The following is an 11,465-nucleotide window of genomic DNA, read 5'->3' as shown; positions in this document are numbered from 1 at the left end:
CTGCTTGGTGCTCAAATATATTAAAGAAACTAAACATGAAGTGTGAGGCTCTGACTATGTAAGACATATGTATGAGAGGTAAAAACCTGAGCAAACTGGTTATTTAGCATTTGCAAATTATGCAGTTTTATTGCAGAAGCAGAAAAATAAAAAGGCAGAAGAATAAAGATAATAAAAATCTCTTTAAATTCTTCCTTCACGATAAGAGCAACTGTAAATATTTTTGTATAAGTTATTCCTGTGTTTATTCCCTATACATGTGGGTGTAGCTTATAATCTATTTTTTTTTTACTTACCACATTATGAAACTATTCCTGTGTTATTAAATATTCTATTGGGGTCCAAAGTGGCTCCCGCCGGAGGTCATGGCGCTCGCGAAGGCGAGGTCATCAGTTCAAGGCTAACCTCATATGCTCAAACTGATTGGCAAAAAAAAAATAAAAATAAAAATAAAAAAATAAAATAAATATTCTATCAAACATCATTTTCAATGTTCATGGAATAGATGTTTCAAAATTAATGTCTATATTCTTGCCTATTACAGGATTTTTAGATTGTTCACATTATAATTTTTACTATTATTTATGTCTTAAAAGTTTAATTAAATGTCATGTCATCACTATGCCTTTAGCTTTTGGAATGGCTTGCAAGAAGAGTCATATTACTGAAAAGTCTTAATATATAACACTGTATAGCAGAGTGTTAAGAACATGGACTCTGGAGCTGCATTTCTTAGAACTTGAGTCATGGCTCTATTGCTAACCATGTGTGTGACTTTTAACATGTTACTTATTTTCTTTTCCTGTCTTATTGTGATAACACAGCATGAGATCTGCCTTCTTAACAATGTTTTTAGTGTAAAATGCAATATATGTTGTTAGCTATAGGTGCAAGATTGTACAGAAGAGCACTAGAACTTATTTTGCACAATGGAAACTTTATGTCATTGATTACCAATTTTCCATTTTCTCCTCCCTTCAGTTCTGGTAACCACCATTTTACTTTCTGATTCCATGAGTGTAACTGTTTTAGATAACTCATAAAAGTAGAATCTCGGCTGGGCTCAGTGGCTCACACCTCTAATCCCAGCACTTTGGGAGGCTGAGGTGGGTGGATCATAAGGCCAGGAGTTTGAGACCAGCCTGGCCAATATAGTGAAACTCTGTCTCTACTAAAAATACAAAAATTAGCTGGACGTGGTGGCAGGTGCCTGTAATCCCTTGGGAGGCTGAGGCAGGAGAATCACTTGAACATGGGACGCAGAGGCGGAGGTTGCCATGAGCCAAGATCATACCACTGTACTCCAGCCTCGGCTACAGAGCAAGATTCCATCTCAAAAAAAAAAAAAGTGGAATCTTACAGTATTTTCTTTGTCTGGTCTGTTTTGCTAAGCCTAATGCCCTCCAGGTTTAACCATGTTGTCAATATGGAAAGGCTTATTGTTTAAATTCAAGACTGAGTAATAACCTATTTGATGTGTATTCCACATTTTTCTTTTTTATTTATCAATCCAATCGACATTTAGATTGTTGATATGGTTTGGCTGCTGTCCCCACCCAAATCCCAACTTGAATTGTATCTCCCAGAATTCTTACATATTGTGAGAGGGACCCAAGGGGAGGTAATTGAATCATGGGGGCCAGTCTTTCCCATGACTTTCTTGTGGTAGTGAATAAGTCTCACAAGATGTGATGGATTTATCAGGGATTTCTGCTTTTGGTTCTTCCTCATTTTCTCTTACCACTGCCATGTAAGAAGTGCCTTTCACCTCCCACCATGATTGAGGCTTCTCTAGCCATGTGAAACTGTAAGTCCAATTGTGAATTCCCTCGCCATGTAAAATTCCCTAGCCATGTAAAACTATAAGTCCAAACTGTAAGCATGAAAACAAACTAATACAGTTGTTCTAGCATCTTGGCTGTTGTGAATAGGGTTGAAGTGAACTTTGAGGTGTACCTAACTTCTGTGTGTTTTAGTTCCCTCATCTATAAAACGGTAACATCCGAAATCAGGCTTTCCATAGAGCTCTCTTGGGCTACCTTGATAAACTTTTTTCCTGCCTTCCTTCAATCCTCCCTTCAAATCCAATTTACAGTCTGCTTTTAATTGACCCTTAATGCCCAGCTTTGATATTTTCAGTCTGTTGTTCAAGAATCATCCATGCCTTTCTCTGTGGAAAAAATATCTCTGGACCCCTGATTGCGTATGCAAGGCCTTCTGTGTCTGTACACCAACCCTCTCTCTACAATCGTATTCTTTGTTCCTTTCCTGCTTTTTATCTTGGCTCTTGTGAATGCTTCAGCTCTTCTTTTTCACATCTACTTACTCCTAACCTTGTAATTAAGGACTCAGCTTAAACTCCTAGGAAGCTGTTCTTAAATCTCTTCCCTCAAAGTGCCCTCTTTTTTTCTGTGAATGCTTGTAACACTTTCTGCTTCTCTCTGGTCACCTAAATTGTTTTAAGTGCCATTTTGGTTATTTGTGATTTTAGGGGAGGTCAGCATGTAGTAACTTGCACACTATCAGTCTCTGATCTGGCTTGGTATTTGCTACAGCACCATGCCTTCATAGGCATGCAATAAATAAGGGCTAAATGATTGAATAGATTGCATTTGAGAGCTAGATTCCACTACACTTTATTCTTTTTTTTTTTTTTTTTTTTTTTTTGAGACAGAGTCTTGCTCTGTCGCCCAGGCTGGAGTGCAGTGGTGCAATTTCAGCTCACTGCAACCTCTGCTTCCTGGGTTCAAATGATTCTTATGCCTCAGCCTCCCAAGTAGCTGGAACTACAGGTGCACACCACCAGGCCCGGGTAATTTTTGTATTTTTAGTGGAGATGGTGTTTGCTCCATGTTGGCCAGGCTGGTCTCCAACTCTCAAACTAGCCTCAAGCAATCAGCCTGCCTCGGCCTCCCAAAGTGCTGAGATTACAGGTGTGAGACATCATGTCTGGCCCCCACTACACTTTAGAAGATAAATTAACTTCCCCAGCCCACAGTGTTTAAGCCATATGGTTGTGATGCAGATTAATGCAATAACATGCAATTCACTTTTATCTAATTGATTCTGCTTTCTGAAATGCCGTCTTTTCTTACACCCACTGTTTTCTTGCTTAAATAATCTACATCGTGGATTAATTCCAGGATTTCTAGCAGGCTTTTTCCTTTCTCCACCTCCATGTATAGCCTTTTCTTGGAAACAGGTGCAGTTTATTGTGGCCATATCCATGTCTCTCTGCATTGCTTTTGCACGGTCACACGTGCTGCTACCTACAGCATTCTAGAATATGCTAGCTGTCAATGCATAGCAAAAAGATGAGGGTAAGGTCAGGATCATGAGCCTCGTGCCTCATCTGTCTCTCAGAACAGCAGTCTCATGCAGTTGAAGGATGATTGCCCCGGGTTTTGGTTGTCATCAACTTTAGAATGCTTGAGTCAGGGAGCAGACAGCAAGGAAAATCGACATGTCTTTTTACCTTAATTCATGCTGCCTGTGTTTCATAAAGAGCAGCCTCAATTATGGTCATCATCTCAATCCACCTGCCTTAGAGTTAGGGCAGAGATTACTCAGATTTTGGTATTGGGCTATCCAATAGTCTTAATTGTAAATGTTAACTATAAACACTGAGTTTAAGTGGGAAGTGAGAAAATCGTGTTTCAGGTGCTGGTAGGCAGATGTCTTTGTCATTTGGAAGCCATCAGGGATCATTTTTATAAAGTTTTTCATCTAAAACTTTTTAATAATTGCAAGTGTGTATATGTAGCTGGTATAGCCCAATATGCCACAATAGCAGCTTGTGGCACTGTTTAAATGCTAACGTCAGAGCAGCAGGCTGTGAAACCCCCTGTACAGATGGCATCCCACCTACTTCACGGCATGTGGATAAATAGCCAAATAATTTCCACATGGTGTAGTTTTGATTGGGATAACAATAAGCCTCATTTGTTGCATTTGGGAGGGGGAGTCCTCCTTTAGTTTGGCATCAGAAATCAAAAGCCAGAAGGAGATGGAGGGAAAGAGAAAGGTTTAGGCTCAGAAGGCAGAAACTTAGGTCAAGTTCAGCATATTTTTGGTGGCGTGTTGTCAGAGGACAAGATATTGTTTCAGAAACCAGGATTTTTCTGAGAACATAAACACAGGACTCCAGGTATTTGTGCTTTATTAGAACCCCATTTTCCCACAGAGAGAATGAAAAGAGAATGTACATTTGTTTTAGAATACAGGACTCTGGATTTATTTTCTCTTAATCATCACAAGCCCTGAAGCTTGCTTCTTGCTGTGCTTAATGGAATCATAAAACATACATAAATTTCTCATGGCATAAATATTTCTCAAATATTAGCATATGGACTAATGGTACTGTGTTAAAAATTTAAAATCAAGTAATCAAGAGAAACAAGGAAGTTGACATTGTTGCTTTATAATTAGGGTCTGAAACTAGTAATTATTAACTGATTCATGATTGCAAAACATTTTAAAAATAAGCACAAGGAAAAGGCTTTAGAAGAAATGCAATGAGGTCAGTCAGTGCCTTTTAAGCACATTATAAAAGAAGATAATGTATACATGTGATTAGGAATTTTCCTTTCATAAAGAAGGACTTTGTAAATTCTTTACTTTTTCCCCCTTCTGTGTAGATCTTTATTTTCTGTCTTTTCATCACCTACCCATCTAGCCTTGACTTTACTGAAACTAATGAACAGCTGTGGGTGTCAGCTGGCACAATAACAGCAGTACTGGTCCTCCTGAGATGCCATAGGCATCTAGCCAGGGTGATGTCATGATGATTAGGAGGCCTTTTCTACCACACACATCCTGGCAAAAGCATCCAGCTTCTCCTGCTGCCTGTTCCTTTGGCTTCAGACTGCAATTTACAAATTTGGGTTGGACAGGACTTAAGAGTCTTTGCAGTGCCTCTGGTTTGCATCTGGGTTTCCCTGGACTTGGTCAACACTCACCCAACTTTTGTCTTGCACTAACTTCCCCACAATCCTCTAGGGCAGTCAGTGAAAATGAAAATTCCTAGTCTCCACCCCAGACCCAATGAACCAGCACTTCTGGCAGTAGAGTCCAGGAATCATCATTATCAACAACCCAGGTGATTCCTTTGGAAAAAATTTTTTAAAACTCAAGAAAGTAGTTGATCAAGCATACATGTAAACTTAACCAGAGCAGATGTAATTTTATCATTTTTGTTTTGAGTTTTCCATAAAAGAGCACATTGCAGATACAGTTTAAGCTTCTTTTATACTCACCCCTCTACTCCTTCTTAGTGTAATCACAGTTGGGAATATGGTATCTGTTCAGTCCAGATTTCATAATGTATATAGGCTTTCCATGTGGGAATTCCCTTCTGGGTTTTTTTTTTTTTTAAATTATTTTTGCAAATCTCAAATCTTGAGGAAAAAAATTAGTTGAGAAACTGGAAAAATGGGAAGAAGTATTCTACATCTACAGGAATTAAAACTCGATCCACATAGAGGTCTTCTAGTTGGAAGGAGTTAATTAATGTCAAGTAGAAGGCAGAAAACACCGACGTGCAGAGCTGAAGGTAAAGCTGATACCTTCAGGAACGAGGATAAGGGTGTGTATGAAAGAAGCAGACACAGGCTGAATACAGTGTTTCATGCTTTTGGGAGACCAAGGCAGGAGGATAGTATGAGACCGGGAATTCGAGACCAGCCTGGGCACAGGCTCCACCCCACAAAAAAAAAAAAAAAAAAAAAAAGTGCTTAAAAAAATAGCTGGGTGTGGTTGCATGTCCTGTAATCCTTCCTTGCTACTTAGGAAGCTGATATGGGAAGATCCCTTGAGCCCAGAAGTTCAAAACTGCAGTGAGCTATGATTGCACCACTGCACTTCAGCCTGGGTGACAGAGCAAGACCCTGTCCTAAAAACAAAATAAAACAAAACAAAAAACAAGAAGCGAAACTAAATGAACAAAAAAATAGTCCCAAGCTCATAAGATAGTCTCACTTGCAACTGTGGCCATATTAAAATGTGTGTTAATGGTTCTATCTGTTGTAACAGTGAGCTAGTCTTGCAAATAAAACAAATATCTGCAGTTTATATGCATGGTATACTTTAGATAAATCTTATGAGATGTATACTTCAGATAAATCTTGATTAATCTTATAAATCTTGCATTCTAAGAAATAGCAAATTTTGGAAGCCAGTAAGTCCTTAAATTGTCAATTTTAATATATAATTCTGTGTATTGCTATTTACTTTGCTAGGAGATTTAAATGCAATTTGAATACTGTCCAACAATGTTTGCTGATGTTTTCTAGTATACGACTCCTGGACAAATATCTATGAAATATTTTCCTTGTTAACAAAGGAAATTGGTTCACATTTACCAATATGTACCCTGAAGTCCAATCTGGAAGTGCTCCTTCTTGTACATACACAGTCTTAAAGTTTAACCAGTGTTAACACAAAATGAAAGCATTATATTTTATAAGTGGAATATTTATCTTATATTTGACAATGACTTCTATTGATATTTTTTGTGTCAATGTCCTTTTTAAAAATATTTCTACTATCAAATATGTATAACAGGGTTGGGCATAGTGGCTTATGCCTGTAATCCCAGAAGTTTGGGAGGTCAAGGTGAATGGATCACCTGAGGTCAGGACTTTGAGACCAGCCTGGCCAACATGGTGAAACCCTATTTCTACTAAGAATACAAAAATTAGATGGGCATGGTGCCAGGTGTCGGTAATCCCTGCTGCTTGGGAGGCTGAGGCAGAGAGTCGCTTGAACCTGGGAGGTGGAGGTTGCAATGAGCCAAGATCATACCACTGCACTCCAGCCTGGATGATAGAGCGAGATTCCATCTCATTAAAAAAAAAATGTATAACAGAGATCATTTTTATGTCACTGAAATATATTTGTGTCACAAAAATGGGTTAATAATAATAAGCCCTGTATTTATTATTTTTTACAAGATACCTCTAAAACATTTAACCATATCACATAAAAATGATTTACTGTTTCTTCTTGTGGCGACTTACCATTACTTTTAAAACGTGTAAAAAGTTTGAATGAGAAAACACAGAATAAATCATGATTTTAGGAATTCCCAAGAATTTCTTGTTTCAAAACTCAGAAGATTAATACATGTCCAGAATATAGAAAGACTAGGTAACACTTGGGGTGCTTCTGCTACTTTCACTTTTAACATAATATTTTTCAAGTGTATAGCAGCAAGAACAAACACTTTAAAGGAGCTTTATGTAAGTGCTCCACGTGTATTAATTCCTTGAATCTCCACACAACTCTATGAGGTAATTTACCATTATTACCATCATTTTCTGATGAAGAACTAAAAGGATTAAATAACTTGCTTATCATGGTCACTCTGCTATACATATTGATGAAAATAGCTCTAGTTCATTTATTTTAGCTACTATATATAATATTTCATCATGAATACTCCATGAGTTTTCTATTCTCCTGTGAATGGACATTTATTTCTAATTTTCTACTTTAAGAAACAATGAAAATCCTCATATATGTATTTATAAGATATGTAGGTACATATAACTATTATCTGTATCTCTGGCTTATGACACACATATGTTTTAGATTCTGCCAGATTTTACCAAACGGTTTTACAAAGATTAAATCAAGTGACCCTTCCATGAGCAGTGCTGGAGTATTCTTATATCTTCTTGTCTTCTCACCACACCTGACACAGTCAGTTTCAGCCTTGATGTGGTCTGATGAAACGATATTTTGTTGTTGTCTTCATTCATTCATATTACATTATTGTCATTTAAAATATGAAGACATTACAGCTTAATAATTTGTTCATGGCTGGGCGTGGTGGCTCACGCCTGTAATCCCAGCACTTTAGGAGGCCGAGGCGGGTGGATCAGGAGGTCAAGAGATCGAGACCATCCTGGTCAACATGGTGAAACCCCGTCTCTACTAAAAATACAAAAAATTAGCTGGGCACGGTGGCGGGTGCCTGTAATCCCAGCTACTCAGGAGGCTGAGGCAGGAGAATTGTCTGAACCCAGGAGGCGGAGGTTGTGGTGAGCCGAGATCGCACCATTGCACTCCAGCCTGGGTAACAAGAGTGAAACTCTGTCTCAAAAAAAAAAAAAAAAATAATAATAATTTTTTCAAGGTTGTAGACCTAGTTGAGATCCCTGGAGCACAGAAAATGGTAGTTGAATCATTGAAATAAATTTTTTTCCCTTTTGGTAATTCCCTCCAAGCTTGACTTTTCAGTTGCATCCAGCAATTTATAAAAGAAAAGTTGTCCCCAAATAATCTAACTTCTGGAAATTTCCAATCCCAAATGGGCTCCTGAGAGTGCGTAAGTGGTATAATTTTTAAAAAATGGGCTAGTTTAGGTAAAAGAGTTGGGCACTACATCTGATCTTAGCAACAGAGAATTGTAGAGGTGGATAAACAATCTGTCTGGTACTTAATTTTCTCTCATCTGAAAAAGGAAGACGTTGGATAAGGTAATTTTCTTTCTTCTTTTTCAAATAAAATTTTACATTTTTCCTCAATTGATAAGACAAGTAAAAGCTGAGCAACTTGGTTGCAAGATAGTGAAGGTCTGCCTAGTCTTTTCTTCCCCTTGTTATTCACAGTATTTCATGAAAGTTTCCCAGGGGTCCAGGAAATACATTTAAAAACCACAGAACAAAATGGTCTCTGAGACCTATTACTAGTACTAATAGCAAAAGTATGTGTACGTAATCAAAAACTGGACCAATGTCAAATACAAATGCTCTCTCAGCTTGCGATTGGATTTATATGTGATCTGGATATGCCACTAACCAAACTGCATCCTTTAAACAACAGACAGCATTTAACAAAACTGATAATCTTGATGTTTGTCCCCACGGCAAGTTTCATATATATGCTGGTAGAAGTGTTGGGGCAAATGTTCTGAATTAACTGACCCATGAGTGATACATTTTCATACATGAGGAGTCACACTCAGTGTTTAAATATTGGTTACTACTGGTTTACCCAAATAGTTATAGCAACAATGACTAACTCCAAAATGTAGTCAGTGGGATTCCGGAAGCATTTTCAGTATCGTATGTGATTGTTGGTTTCTGGTCTTTTTGTGCATGCTACTTTAAATGTCTTCCTCCAACTCTTTTTTTTTTGTTGTTGTTAATAATTTGAATTTGTTTATTGCATTCTATTTTTGGTGGGAAAAAAATGTAACATACATTTATTTAGCACGACATTGTGAAATACACAAAACATGTAACTGAGTCAGCAGGATTTTTCTATTCCTAGTCCATCTCTGAGGACTAAATCATGAACTGCTCCCAATGTTATTAAATATGTCTTGCAATAGTTGGGCACCAAGTTTAAGATTAATTTTCTCCTCTCAGTATAGGCAGCAATTCACCATTTTCTTTCAGTTCCTTCACGATATCCAATCCTCCCACCAGCTCCCCTTTCACATACAGCTGAGGGTATGTTGGCCAATTTGAGTAAGCTTTTAATCCCTGCCGAACCTCTTCATCCTCCAATATATCGAATGTTTCATATTCAACACCAGTACTATTTAGTATTTCCAGAATTTGTTTGCTGAATCCACATTTTGCTTCCTGTTTGTTTCCTTTCATAAAGAGCATCACAGAAGCTTTATTTGTCAGCACTTTGAGTCTTTCCTCTAATTTGGGGGCTTTGGGACAAATTTTATCTAGTTCTTCAGATGCTTCTAGCTCCTTAATTATATCAAGTCCTCCTATGAGCTCTCCAGAAACATAGAGCTGAGGATAGGTAGGCCAGTTGGAATAGGTTTTGAGCCCCTGTCGAACCTCTTCATCTGAGAAGATATCAAAACTGCTAAACTGAATATTATGTTTGTGAAGAATTTCCACCATCTGCTTGCTGAAACCACAGCGTGGTTCTTGAGGAGTTCCTTTCATAAACAGCATGCAGGGGGCAGCATGAGTCAATTTCTTCAAGCGCAGGTTGAGATCTTCTTTAAGATGTTCATTAGCGCTGGGTGGGAAGGAGCCACTAGATGCATGTCGCTGAACTTTTTTGGTCAACTCTGGAGCATGTGCACCATCTAATCGGTCGATTTTCTGAGAATTCTTGAAAAACAGAAACGTGGGAGCAGAGCTAATTTCATATTTTTCAGATACTTCAGGAACACCTTCAGCTTCCAACTTCGCAAATGAAACCTGAGGGTGTTCTTTAGCTAACTCTGCCATAACTTCGTTCATCTGTGCACATTGTGGAGCCCATGGTGCCCAGAAATGGACCACAAGGAGGGACTTGGCTTTGAGGCTCAGCAGCTCCTCAAACTGCCCGACTGAGCCGACCTCCTCCACGGCCACTAGAGCCGCCTCAGCCGCGCCCGCCGCCATGCTGCCGCCACCAGACAGGAGCAATCGAGTGCCCCCCTCCAACTCTTTATTGAGAAGTAAAACCAAGGAGATTCAAGGAAGCCAGTCAGAATGTTGTTCCTTTCTTTTACCAATTTCCTTTCAGCTTATACAATCTTTCCTTATGAGAATAAATCAGTTTACATTTTCCACAGCGATCTTTTGCATTTTTTTTTTTTGAAATTGTACTTTAGCTTCTGGGGTACACGTGCAGATCATGCAAGATTGTTGCATAGGTACACACGTCGCAATGTGGTTTGCTACCTCCCTTACCCAGTGACCTACATCTGGCATTTCTCTCCATGTTATCCCTTCCTGACCTCCCCATCCCTCTGCTGTCCCTCCCTTGGCCCCCACAAAGAAACTCCAGTGTGTGATGCTCCCCTCCCTGTGTTCATGTGTCCTCATTGTTCGACACCTGGCTATAAGTGAGAACATGTGGTGGGTGATTTTCTGTTCTTGTGTATCAGTTTGCTGAGAATGATGGTTTCCAGATTCATCCATGTCCCTACAAAGGATACAAACTCATCATTTTCTATGGCTGCATAGTATTCCATGGTGTATATGTGTCACATTTTCCTTGTCCAGTTGATTGTTGATGGGCATTTGGGTTAGTCCAGGTCTTTGCTATTGTAAACAGTGCCACTGTGAACATGTGTGTGCATGTGTCCTTATAATAGAATGATTTATAATCTTTTGGGTATGTACCCAGTAATGGGATTGCTGGGTCAAATGGAATTTCTGTTTCTAGGTCCTTGAGGAATGGCCACACTGTCTTCCACAATGGTTGAACTAATTTACACTCCCACCAGCTGTGTAAGAGTATTCCTATTTCTCCACATCCTCGCCAGCATCTGTTGTCTCCAGATTTTTTAATGATCGTCAGTCTAACTGGTGTGAGGTGGTATCTCAATGTGGTTTGATTTGCATTTCTCTAATAGTCAGTGATGATGAGCATTTTTTCATGTGTTTGTGGGCCTCATATATGTCTTATTTTGAAAAGTGTCTGTTCATATCCTTGGCCCACTTTTGGATGGGTTGGTTTGTTTGTTTTTCTTGTACATCTGTGTTAGTTCTTTGTAG

At 38.8% G+C, this 11,465-nt stretch overlaps 1 pseudogene; it reads right to left on the bottom strand.

Moving 5' to 3' along the window:
• Positions 1-9,128: 9,128 nt before the first annotated feature.
• On the bottom strand, positions 9,129-10,394 carry LOC100404888 (glutaredoxin 3 pseudogene; annotated as a pseudogene).
• Positions 10,395-11,465: the final 1,071 nt, after the last annotated feature.

The sequence above is a fragment of the Callithrix jacchus genome, chromosome 6 (genome assembly GCF_049354715.1).
Source record: "Callithrix jacchus isolate 240 chromosome 6, calJac240_pri, whole genome shotgun sequence".
NCBI classification, from domain to species: domain Eukaryota; kingdom Metazoa; phylum Chordata; class Mammalia; order Primates; family Cebidae; genus Callithrix; species Callithrix jacchus.
Note: the sequence above shows the minus strand (reverse complement) of the source record. Positions and strands in the feature narration are given on the sequence as shown.